The sequence below is a fragment of the Lactuca virosa genome, chromosome 6, assembly GCF_052849685.1.
Source record: "Lactuca virosa cultivar CGN04683 chromosome 6, Lactuca_virosa_CGN04683_v6, whole genome shotgun sequence".
In the NCBI taxonomy this organism is placed as follows: domain Eukaryota; kingdom Viridiplantae; phylum Streptophyta; class Magnoliopsida; order Asterales; family Asteraceae; genus Lactuca; species Lactuca virosa.
Window position 1 is genome coordinate 227,597,810 of NC_136431.1, and position 14,015 is coordinate 227,611,824.

The following is a 14,015-nucleotide window of genomic DNA, read 5'->3' on the forward strand; positions in this document are numbered from 1 at the left end:
TGGGTTGCACTTCACCCTAACTATTTATATGGATAACATTATGAGAAGAGTATATTTGCGGCTTATTAATATATTATAAGTTATAATATATTAATATGAAATTGTATTATTTAATTAGTATTCGTCTTAAATTAATTATGAATTAATTTAGTGATCAAATGGTGACTAATTAAACATGGGCTATTATATTTATATAGTGTGGGCTAACACTCATGATGGTAATGGGCTAAGCTTATATGGGAGTCCATGGATGATCCATGGAGCTCTTAACCCATGGATCCTTGGAAAGAAAAAGACATGGGTTATTAGGCTTTACCCTAATCATGTGCACTATATAAACAAGCTTGTGATGCATGATATGACACCCTAGTGTGTGTGAAGAAAGGTGGCCGATTTCTAGAGCATAGATATACTCTCTCATAAGTTTTCCAAGTTTGTGGTGATTTGTGATTTCCATTTGAGGCATTCACATTATTGGTGCTTGGCTCTCAAACTCCTAAGGAATCAATTCACAAACAAAGGTATGTAATTCATCTAGTTCTTTTATGTTTAAAAGTTCCCCATGCCATGCTAGATAAGTTATAAACCTTGGAAAACAAATTTTGCATGTATTTTAGACAAACATAGATCCAAGGTTTATTAGGGTTGCATGTACACTTAGGAAGTGTTAGAATGCTCAAAACCCAACAGTGGTATCAGAGCCTAGGCTTGTTTGTTGATACTTGATGCAAAATTGTGTTAAAAATCAAAATTGTTTGCCGTCTGAACAGTGGCCTCGCCGAGTCCATGGGGGGACTCGACGAGTCCAAGTGAAAATTCATCCTACTCGTCAAGTAGGTTCATGCACTCGACGAGTAGAATGAACTGACAGCAGATTTTCGACTTTTGTTGTTGGAAATGGACTAGAAACATTACCCTAAACTGTTTTGGTGTTTTAAAACCTATTTTAGATGGTGTAATGTTTATGCTAATCCATTTACAAAGGCTTATATCAAAATTCCATGATTTTATGTGATCATATAATTCTTGAAATCTTGATGATCATGTTCATGTTCTTATGAGTTTAGAAAAATGATAGGAATTATTTGTTGAATTGTTTATCATTAATTCTTGATCATTTATGTGTTTTAATGGAGTCCATAATTTGTCCTCAAGTTATGGATATCCAAAGGTCACTTTCTTTTAAACACACATTTAAACACATAAGTTACATAAAAATGAAGAGTCTTCATTTTTTATGAACCATTAACTCATAAGTTATGAAATGAAAAGTTTTGAAAAAGTTTCAAAACTTGCCCTCAAGTTTTGGAATTTGTAAAGTTACACACACTTTAATATACTTTAATTCCAACCCTTAGAGTTTTAAAAGTTAAAATTCAACCCTTATACTATTTATAACATTAATGGTTAATTATTATATATATGTATAAGATCAAGTCGTTTTACCGTTAGTACGCCTCATTCACGAAGCCGGTCTATAAGGGGGGTATAAGGTTGTTGCCTATAAAATGGCAACTTAATGGGTGTCCGTTCTCACCCACCGCTTCCTTGATCGGTGGAGGGTCGTTAGCCGAACGGGTAGGACAATGACTTTAAATTCTCATTAAAAGTATAATGAATATTATAAAGTAACTAAACCTTTTATAAATTTCCAATCTTAGTTACTTTAGGAAAATGTGAATATGGTGCTAACCCATGAAATTCACACTTTGTTCCTTACCAAGTCGTTGGTGGAGCGTGTGTGGTTAACCGACACACTAACTTGGACTAGTAAGGATCAGGAAGGGTGACTTAATGTTTATCATAGATCGGTGGAGCGTGTGTGGTTAACCGGCACATCGATTAGCTGATAATATTAAGGGTACCAAGTGAGTTTGCATGGTTATTCACACCTTGTTTTGTGGTCCTCGGCATCCCAGTCACAAAACCTGAAGGGCACAATCGAGATTGAAACATGCCATTGAAAGTTCAATGAATCTCAAAAGATCTAGGAGTTTCAAATCCAATTAAAACTTAATAATGTATTTCGTTTTTCATGGTGGGAATTGGTGAATCGTCATTCACCTACCTTCAAATATTTTATAGCTTGGATTACGGCATCCCTCTTCCAAGTTATAAAATATTGTGTTGGGTCCTAGCCTGAATATTTCATATTGGGTGTTATATTAAGGACTTAAAATCAACTAACTTGAATATCTCCCATTGTAGATGTCTGGTTTAGACAACTGTGATCTTCCCAAATCTCATGGAAATCATACTTCTCTACCTCCACCTCCTTCATTTATTCTCCCTGACCCACAAGCTCGAAGACTTGAAAAATTCAAGGTCACTCAAGCCCTACTAGCAATGAAACATAAAGATGGAAGACTTGTGTTCACTCATGTCTTAGGAATGAAGTCACACTTTGACAGGTTGAGAATGTTGGGTGTCGTTGTCCCAAGGAAGTTGGCTATTGATTGGGTTCTTCAGTCACTTCCAGAGTCATATAGTGAGTTCATTAAGAACTACTATGTGATAAATCACGACATGACCCTAATAGACCTATCTTATTTCCTTGTTGCTGCTGAGTCAGAAATGATGTGGCGCAATGGTAAAGCAAAAATGGGTGGAAGGTCTGTTTCTCAAACTTCCATGGACATGGACAATGGTAACATTGGAAGTCCAGAAAAACCTTTTCTTCCCAATGGAAAGGGATCGGCCTTGGTCGACCCTGTTGACCAAAAGGCAAAGGGAAAGGCTAAGTCTGTGATAATCTCATGTACCATTCCCAAAGAGTCTATATGTTTTTATTGTCATTTGACTCTGCTTCAGAGAAGTCCACTATCTAACTCTCTTAAGTTCCTTATTGATGATTCTTAATACAAAATGTGACTCGGTTACATTTTGGTGTTTGGCAGGATCAAGCAAAGGGAAGGACACTTAAGGAAAGAGTATGTTGAATTTGATCGCGAAGATGGATTTCAATCGCATGGTTCGAAGATCGGATTCTTGAGCTGCTACATAAGAGTTATGATAGATTGCTAGAAGATATGTAATAGCATAGTTTTCATTTAAAGTTGCATTGTAAGTAAAAGGTTTTTCCGCATTTATAAAGAAATAAAATTTTGTTTTATTTTATTATATCTCCTTGCAATGGCATTTTATGAAAGAATTGATGTTTGTATGGTTCTAGCAATAATGGAAATGTGCATTTGATTCTTTCATTAGTGGTAGTGTCTAAATTTATCATGCAGGTTGTATTGCATGATGAATGAGAATTTTCTTTTTTGGAAAGTTAAGACTAATTCCCTGACCACATGTATATGTGAGACAGGTGAAAGACTAAAGGATCGGGTACACTGGGTGTGTGCAGGTCAAAGTCCACCACAAAGTTCGATAAGACTATTCGTCATGATTTACTAAAGTTTAGTAAATATGGTTGTACCTACAAGTTGAAGTACAATTCTGAAACATTTGAAAAGTTTCAATGTATGGCAGGACGAATGGGAAGAATCAAATTGGGCAGAAAGATAAAAGTTTCTCAAATCTGAAAAGATGGGAGAGTACTTTAGTATCTTGTTTTATGATCATCTTAATGATTAAGAAGCCATGTCACAATTCATCCTCTAAGGACATCTTAGTGAATTTTATGGCTAAGAAGAGGATTCATGAATTGTTGGAATGGTTAAAATCAAGAAGATGAATCATACTTCGTTCCAAAAACAAGTCTTAGAGTCATACTCCAAGATTGTAACTTGAGTGACACATCTTAAAGAAGGTTTATAACACTTGTCAAATGTAAGAGTAAAATGTTTTCTACTCTTGTACATTTGAAATTGGTAAGTTGTGATGTTTTGGATAAAACAAAGACCAACTGACATCAATTGTGTGAAGTGTTTATCTTGATAAGAATTCGCACGGACTCTTGAATGTTTGTTTGGTTGTCAAGGAATGATTCTTTACAAAGAGAAACTTGCATGTCAAGAGGACAGTGGGAGTCTTAAAGGTCTTCAGAGTTTCAAGAGCTAATCAAGGATAAAACCTATAGTTTATCGCTAGCACACGACTTGAGGTTTGTAACCTATCGTGTTGACATAATTCTTGTTCCTGTGCCTATTCCGGTAAAGTTGACTATGTATGTGAGTTCTATGAGTTCTCAATTGTGTGCATAACAACTTGGAAGCAATGGTGGGCGCTTGCGCTACCAAGAGGCAAGAAATCAAGATTGAACAAGTTCAATCCATATGTTTTGAGTTTGTCACTAACCTTGTCTTTTGATTACGGTTTTGACAAATTCATATGAATAGGAACACATACATCATAAAATCTAAGTGTCATAAGGTTTTTTCCGATTCGTGAAAATGATGGTGAGGAAGCGCTTTCACTAAGTAGATTTTAAGTAGATAGCAAATGTGTTGTTTGCATTCTCAAAGTCGTTAGTGGAGCTTGTGTGGATAACCGACACACTAACATGGACTTGTGAGAAATGGCAAACAGGTCTAAACATTATGATTACGACATCCCTCTTCATAATTGTTTAGACACACATGTGAGCTATCTAAGGAAAGATGTATGAGTCTGAGAAGCCTAGATAAAGTTTGGTCGAAGCATCTCGTATCAGAAGTCTGAACTTTGGTGATGAAAGTCAATTAAGTATTGATTTCTAGAAGTCGATTTCTGAGTACATGTCAAAGCTAGTGGGAGCATAATTGTTTTGCTAAATAATTATTATGCTAGTGGGAGCATAATCAATTATGATGAATATTGTTAATTATAGAAAACAAGAGTTTCACATAGAAAATGTTGTTTTGCTATAATTAAGGGAGAGGAGATTATACTTCATTTCAATCCTAAAAGGTTTAGATTGAGATTTCAATCATCTTTAGTCAAGGATATATATATGGATTTTATGTTGGAATGGTTCAACATAAGGAAATTCTATATATATTGCGTTCTCAAATTCGATTATGATTACGGCATCCCTCTTCATAGACGATTTTTTAAAACATGGCAAATAAAAATATTGTAGCAAAAGACTGATCTAGTATCAGGTCTTTATGTGAGACATCATGAATCGTGTCCCATATGCTTCGGGTATAGGATCGGTCACATGTGTTATAATATTTATCCGTTCTAAATTTTTCAAAATGCTTAGAGCATTAAGAGGGAAAAAGGAATAGAACCGGATATGACTAAAATGATTAAGAAATTGTCAAGGACAATCTAAGGTTCACCAAAGATTGGTTGCTAAGGGACAGTTGGAAGTATAATGTTAAAATTTGGAAGGACCATATAGATATATTCTGAAAAGAGGTAGCTCTTGTTCAGATATGATAATCAAAATGGGAATATGGAAATTTTCCATACTGGGAGTTGGATATTAAGAATCTATGAGAAAGTTAGAAATTTTTATGCAAGAAGGATGTTCAAAGCAATGTACTTTGAATATGAGACTCCGTTTCCATGGAATTGATCTCCTTTGGAATACTCTGTAATGACTGTTGACAAGTTTTGTGACTTTTGTGCATAGTCATTGCAAGAGGATCAATGCATATAAGTTTGAAATCTAACAGATTACAGTAAATGGCAAGAATTTGGTATTCTTTCATTTACGGTAAGGATTTGGGACTGTGAAATGAGCATCATTGGAATCATGTTCAATTGATCTACTTCACAAAGTAAAGATCATAGACAAACATAGTGTGCATACTTGGTGTATGGCATGACTATTGTTTAGAAAACATAGTGTACATGCTTGGATCATGGGACAACTATTGTTTTAATTCAAGTGTTAAGTTGATAAATCGAAACAGAATAATGTGGAATCAATATGGTGATGAATAAAAGGTGTTTTATTTATATTCATAAGGGCTGAGACCATATTGGATTCAATTATTCTTGTGTTTCACTTTGCATGTTTTGACTTCCATAATAACTAGGTTATTCTTTCCGAATGATTAAGTTATTCAAACCATCCACAGTCGGTCATATGTTGGAAGTAGATATGAATCAAGACTGTCATGAGTTGGTTGTAGAGGTCTAAGATGTTGCACATGGCTACAACACTCATGAGTGCTCATAAGTTATGAGTATTGGATTCAACCCACGCTCACTTGCATCACTTCATGGAATTTATCTCAAGTGATCGTGAGACGGTAATATCATATAAGTCTTCAAACCTAGAGATATGAGTTGTTACCTATGAGTTGGTTGTACATTGATTGCACGAAAATGCATCAGTAACTTGATGTTATAAAACGTGCCTTTGTGTATAATTCAACAAGTAGTAGAAACAAGTATATGAGTCGAAGTTTATCTGTTCCATCTAGTCCTTGGAGGATTAGAAGCGATGTTTGGGCCCCTCGATGATTTTGTTTTGACCTATGGACCGGGCCCAGTCAGAACTAAATTGATGTGTTCGATTAAGTTCTTTGTCAAACAAATTGGAAATCGGGAAACAAACTGCTGGACAATAAATAAGACATTGTTCCATGTATTTGTCCGGCTGATATCATGAGAGCAGAGGATTATATGATCACTTATCTAAAATGGCGCTTCATAGTTCAACAGAGTTTTCGAGAGCTACGATTGCCGGTTGGTTCCTGAAGTCATATAGGCAAATATAGTTGTTAGACTTATCCAAGTGGGAGACTGTTGGATAAGGTGTCTAAGTCCATAACTTATTTGCTATATACTTGACCCGACCCGACATGGTCCATTTGGGTTGCACTTCACTCGAACTATTTATATGGATAACATTATGAGAAGAGTATATTTGCGGCTTATTAATATATTATAAGTTATAATATATTAATATGAAATTGTATTATTTAATTAGTATTCGTCTTAAATTAATTATGAATTAATTTAGTGATCAAATGGTGACTAAATAAACATGGGCTATTATATTTATATAGTGTGGGCTAACACTCATTATGGTAATGGGCTAAGCTTATATGGGAGTCCATGGATGATCCATGGAGCTCTTAACCCATGGATCCTTGGAAAGGAAAATACATGGGTTATTAGGGTTTACCCTAATCATGTGCACTATATAAACAAGCTTGTGATGCATGAAATGACACCCTAGTGTGTGTGAAGAAAGGTGGCCAGTTTCTAGAGCATAGATATACTCTCTCATAAGTTTTCCAAGTTTGTGGTGATTTGTGATTTCCATTTGACGCATTCACATTATTGGTGCTTGGCTCTCAAACTCCTAAGGAATCAATTCACAAACAAAGGTATGTAATTCATCTAGTTCTTTTATGTTTAAAAGTTCCTCATGCCATGCTAGATAAGTTATAAACCTTGGAAAACAAATTTTGCATGTATTTTAGACAAACATAGATCCAAGGTTTATTAGGGTTGCATGTACACTTAGGAAGTGTTAGAATGCTCAAAACCCAACAGTACTAGCTTGATTCCATGGAGCTTAAGAGCCTAATGCCTCAAGTGTGACACCTCAAATGGTTCACACAACACCACCAACAACTTGGAATAACTTGAGTGAGAAGTTCTTATGCTCAAATCGGCTAGCCCTCATGTGTACACACCTTAGTCCGATTTCTTGAGCCATGGGGTCCTTATATATTGTGGCTATTAGGGTTACACCATGTAACTCATGTCTTTCCATATTCTTCATGCTCCATGGGTTAAAACTTCCATGGAGTATCCATGGGTTACTCCATGGGTTTAGCCCATCATGAAGAACTATGGATCATAAGACCACATATATAAGAATGAATGATTTACACAATCAATCCCCATATATTTAATTAGTCTCCTTTTGATCACAAAATTAATTCCAAATTAATTCTTGATCAATACTAGTTAAATAATATGATTTCATGTTAATATATTAGAACTTATAATATATTAACAAATCATAAATATCCTTTTTTCACAAAAGTCTATCCAAATTGTTCCGATGCCATGCAACCCAAATGGACCATGCCAAATTGTGACAACCCGATATTTCAAGACAATGTAATGTGCTAAAGTCAAGTATTGTAATCTATTTTTGATATAATAAAGAAATAGCGTCTAAAATGAAAAGTTCAAAAGTCTTGATTGAGGTACATAATATGTTAGATATCGTATCATGATTTTCAGAAATATAAAGAACACAAAAATCCGAGTTATAACGAAGAAGTTATGACCAATCAAAGATTCGAGACAAAACCGGTAAAACCCTGTTAAGTGTAAAAAGTGAAATTTCAATAAAATACTTTTTAGCCTGAGGTATCAAAATGGAAGTCGTAGATTATGTTAAACCGTAAACGTGCATAAAAAGAACGTCCAAATCTGACTTCGTATAAGCAAGTTATGATTTTTCTAAGTTTCGGATACAATAGTGGACAGCTAAAAACTCGAAATAGAGATCGAGGGAATTTTAGCCGACGCAACCTTAATGAGAATCGAATATCCCGACAATAGTATTACAACGGTAAAAAGACAGACGAAAACGGACGTAAGATGAAGAAGATATGAATTTTTAACGGACTTTTCCTGTCCCGGCCTGTTAAAAATATAATATTAAAATTTAATTCAAAATTAGCCGACGAAGTCTAAACGAAAGTTGTAGAGCATAATCTGACCTACCCGTCGATTCAAAGAACGTCGAAATCGGAGCTCGTATGCGAGAGATATGAATTTCTGAAGTTCGTACAAAAACCGATACTGTCAGAAGACTCACGACGTAAGCCAGAAATTCACGACGTGAGCCTGTGACTGATGTGTTCCAGAGTCAGGCTACCAGGCGTCGCGTCTACGGAAGAGATAATGTCACACCCCCGAAACCAGACGGCGGAAACGTCCGGGGGCTCGCGTGACTTAATTGAATACCATCACAATGAATATACATGAATCATAACATAAACATCACCATGCATCAATACATTACAACTGATATTGTTTACATCCCGTACATTGTTTCAAATATTACACATTCATAACACAAATTGTTTCAGAGTTTTCAAAACAAAACATTCTAACATACTTGGTATTACCCTTCCGCTTATCTGTTACCTGAGAATACAAGATATTTTGGAAAAACGTCAACATATGAAATGTTGGTGAGTTCATAAGCAAGGTTGTGAATAAAATGATTTGTATAGTTTGTAAAACCCAGAAAATCCGATATTTTCTGAAAAGACAATAGTTTATCAAAGTGTGAAGATCCATAAGTTGATGCATGAATGATTTCAAGACATATATATATATATATATATATATATATATATATATATATATATATATATATATATATATATATATATATATATATATATATATAAAAGGGTGTTTTGTATTATAGTATAGAAATTCCGAGCGAGTAGTGTTGATTTCCCCGGAAAACCCGATGTTTTCCGATGTCGAAAGATATACGTGATTACAAATTGTTATACCGCCACAACGAATGGCTTTTGATTACTCGTCCTTGAATACTCGGATGGTGTCGGATAAACCAAGTGAGTCGTCGTAACGATGTCCAGTGAAGACATGTTATAACAGCCAACTACAAACGTCCCATAGAGGTGTCGTCCGTTCTTACTCACTCAATCCACACCACCTTGATTACTGTTGAATAACGTCCTAATTCCGTCTACTTTGATTACTCATGAGCCTTAGCGAACGAAGAGAAGAGGAGTACGAAGTCCTGCTACTTATCGTAAGTACCTTAGGCTGTCGTGGATGCGAAGGACACGTGGGCCCAACTCACATTTGATTACTCTGACTTTACTAGCCATACTAATGGACCACTAGGGCCCAATAGCACATAAAAGCCATTGAAAGTCCTTTTATATGGAATTGAGCCATAGGAGGCCCAATAACATATAAGCGTTGTCCCTTTGGGCCCAAAGATCATGTTGATGGACTTGCAACGTCCAACAAGCATGATTCGAAACTCATAAGCCCAAAGTTTGTAAGTTTATGCATCGTAGGTATCGCGTATCATTTGGAGGTTTGATTTAGCGCTTGTTATATTGTATCGATTCGAGACCGATCGATTTCGTGTATCACGATATTTGGAGTTAAATGTGTATTCATCTTTTGATTTGTCGGTAGTCGTAGTTTTGTATTTTGACTTAATGAAATAGTTTGTCTAAGTAGGGGTTTGACCTTGTTACTACCTTTCTTTTTATAAAAATAACAATTTTTGTCCTTTATATAAAAGAATTTCATTTTTAGTCCTTAAAACATTTTCTTGACACTTTTGCATCATAAATTTGTTGAAATGATAGTTTAACCCAAAATTTTAAGTTGTTAACAGATTCAGCCCTTCTAGAATTGTATTTCTCGGTTAAAACCCTCTTTTTCGCAATTTTTACAGTTTTGGCCCAAAATCCAAAAACTTTACATTTTTGATCCTTTTTGGAAATGAAAAGCATTTTTGACTCTTGAAATAGTTTTGTTACACTTTTTATCCCCTGTTTTGAAGAAAGTTTCAGTTCAGCCCCTTTAATTATCATTTTTCGCAATATTGGGCTTATTGGGCCAAAAAGCCCAAAATTAGCCCATTATGCTAAAAATTTACATTTCAAGTCCTTTGAAAATTTTATTATTCAGAAAAACAATTATGGAAACTGTTTTGACTCTTTTGGCCCTTAAGAAACCGTGACTTGACCATTTTTAACCCAAGTTTTGTATTTTTTACAATTTAAGCCCAAAAATGGGTTTTATGTTGTAAATATGTTCCTCATAATCTTATAAGTTATTATTCTTGACTTGTTTAGTGTAAAATAACTTAGATCATGTTTGTTTCCTTTCTCATGTCATAGATCTCGAGTATCACCCTTTTTTAGTTACATGTTCATCATAAAAACACATAAAAACACACATATATGCATAAAATCACACATAGCATACACATACACATAGATCTACACATTTTTCGTGTATTCTCCCCCATAAAACATATAAAACCCGAAAAGAGAGGGGTATGAAGCTCACCTTGAGTTGTAGTTTCGGTTTTGAAGAGAGAAATGAAGAAAGTTTCGATCCTTGCAAGCTTTCTTGGAGGATTTCGAACTTAGATGTTTCTAAGGTGCAAGATCATGAGTTTTGTATGAGATAAGGGAGATTGTTGATAAAATGAAGAGGATATGTTATGAATCAAAGAAATAACTTACCAAAGATGTGAACTACTTGATGAAAATCCTTAGAGTTCAAGCCAAAATTTCGAGATCTTCAAAGGAGAAGAAAATGATCTTGAGAGTGGTTTAGAGAGAATTTTTGTGAGGTGTGGGTGTGTTTGTGTTGTGTTCGGCCGAGAGCAAAAGAGAGAGCGGGAAGAGAAGTGAGTGAAGAGATGGTTGCTTGGATACTTGAGTCATTTGCATGGAGAACCAAGAAATAATGGTGAGGTGGAAAGTACAAAAGTCAACTCCTCCTTCTCTTGTGTTGTTGGGCCGAAAATGGAGAGGGAAAAGAGAAAGTTTGGGCCTTGTATGCTTAAGCCCATTTTGTGGTTAAGTTAGATGATTTTTGGCCCAATAAAAATCAAAGAATGATTTTTATGATATATTAGGGCTAAATTAATTTGGTTGTGATCCATTAAGGCCCATTAAAGTTAACCTAGTTTATTTTGGGCTCATAAGGCCCAAAAATATTAAGTTTCATGTATATGGGTCCAATTAGGGCCCATTTGAGAGTTCTATGTTCAAGATAGTTAAATTGGAAGCTTATTGGTCCATTAGGTCCAATAAGGAAATCCTAGTCCAAAATGGACTTAAACCGGGATTTCAAAGGTTTCCAATTCTTTGTTGACTATTTGTAGTGCTTGAATGAAGTGTTTGATGAAGGTTTGTTGTTATTGAATAAGCATCATGCATGCTTTCATATTGTTGATTCATAAATAATATAAGTGTTGTAGTTACAAGGCATCAAAATTCCTAGTTGTGACAGATAAGAACCAAGCTCACGACGTGAGCCATCCCATGCACACGACGTGAGTCCTGAAATTGCACCCTATAAATAAAAACCGAGGGTTTCAGTTTTAGTTGCTCATTTCTATCCTCTCTCCCACTTTTACTCTGCGTTAAGCACCCCGAGACTACCCAGACACCCCGGTTACATATCCAAGCTCCGACGAAGTCCCGAAACTCCGCAACTCCCGAGAAATTTACCACTTTCCGGTCGAAGTGCTGCCCGAGTAAAGTCTCGTTTTCATCAAATCATCACACTTTCCAGGTGAGTTCATACCCCTACATTTTCACGTCGTTTCCATGTTTTTTGGGGGGGGGGGGGGGAATACAAGTAAAACACAAGATAAACTTATGTTAAAATACAAATCGTTACATATGTTTTCAAATGTTTCATCTATATTTTTGTTTATAAATGTTAAACAATATTACTACTAATGTTACACTTTACATGCAAAGTTAGTAATACACCAAGTTTTATCATTCTAATGGAACACATTTTCGAAAAAACTATAATAGGTATGGTTTACGAGTTATTCATGACATGCTACATACTATAAACACTGTAAAGAGGAAATACTTACATTTACAAGAAAAATGGACTTTTCATTTCGTAAATCTATTAATACTAAGTTTCGTGAGACATTTCACTCCACCGTACTTTCAAGTACGCATTTCAAGTCCTGTATTATAAACCGTAATCTCTTGTAGGGAGAGCGTGATACTTGTGTATAGATCTATACGGGATTGACAATACCGCACCTAAACTGTTAGCTACAGTTAGACCGGCAGGTCTGGGGTGACAAACGTCATAACACTCCAACGCCTGAAGAACGTTGTTACATGAAGTCTGGGTCAATAACATGGTTATAAAACTCACATGGAGTATTAAAACAATTTCATTTACGGGGCTATCAAACGCCTTGGTGATTATATATACATATATAAATCTACTTATACTACTTTCAGTACGGAAAATACTTATGCATTTCAGTCTTTGGAACTTCTCAAACTACCTCACATTTATGGAAAATATTGGATTTTCTAGAAACAAAGACAATTATTTTATACAGAAAGGCATACAATTCTAATACAAAAACACTTATGAACTCACCAACTTAATTGTTGACACTTTTTCAAAACTACTTGTATTTCTCAGGGATTCAGTAATACAGGTAAACATAAGCTTTTGCAGAAGGGACGCTAAGACGTCAGTTTAAAAACTTATTAAATCATCATTTTGTAATTTATTTTGAGACATGTATTGTATTCAACAATGTAACTTTTAAATTATATTTATGATGGTTGTGTTTACTTTCTTTACAAATATTCAACTGTTATGATACTACATGAAGTCGTCCGCCCCCGAATGTTTCCGCCATTCTGGTTTGGGGGTGTGACAGATTGGTATCAGAGCATTGTTTATAGTGAACTAAGTATATCGAACCCCATAAGATATACAAACAATAAATGCAAAGGAACTAAAACCCTCTGACAAAACGTTTTCACAAACTATACTTTTAATAAATTAAAATGCTAGTTTTATAAAAGTATAAGTAATGAGATCGAGGATGAATATAGCCTGATCAACTATATTTATCCAAGATGTGACCAACGTATGTCGAGGAATAGTAATAGTGAACAACAAGTCAAAAACTTACCAAAGAAAATAATAGAATCAAACTTACAAATTTGAAATACTATAGGAGTATTTTATAGTACTATAAGAACTGTAAAAAATCGTGCGAAACTCGATATTTAGTTAGAACTAGGAATCGTCAAATAAATAGAATTATCCTTATCAAAAATTATCTTTTTACTCTCAAGTTTTAAATAAAATTCTCTTACCTCTATTCTCGATCAGACGAAATGGCAGGATTTCACATCCCCGGGGATCCCTACTACCCTAACCAGGGAAATGGAGGCTGGATCGAGGAGGACCCAGAATAAGATCCCGAAGAGATTCCCGAGGAAGGGCCAGAAGAGGATCCCGAAGAGGATCCCGAGGAAGACCCAGACGAGGATTTAGAAGAGGAAGGAGATGGTGGGAGCACTGACTCGGAACCAGAGGTCTACAATCCTCCCTGGGGAGCAACAAATCCCCGATGGAAC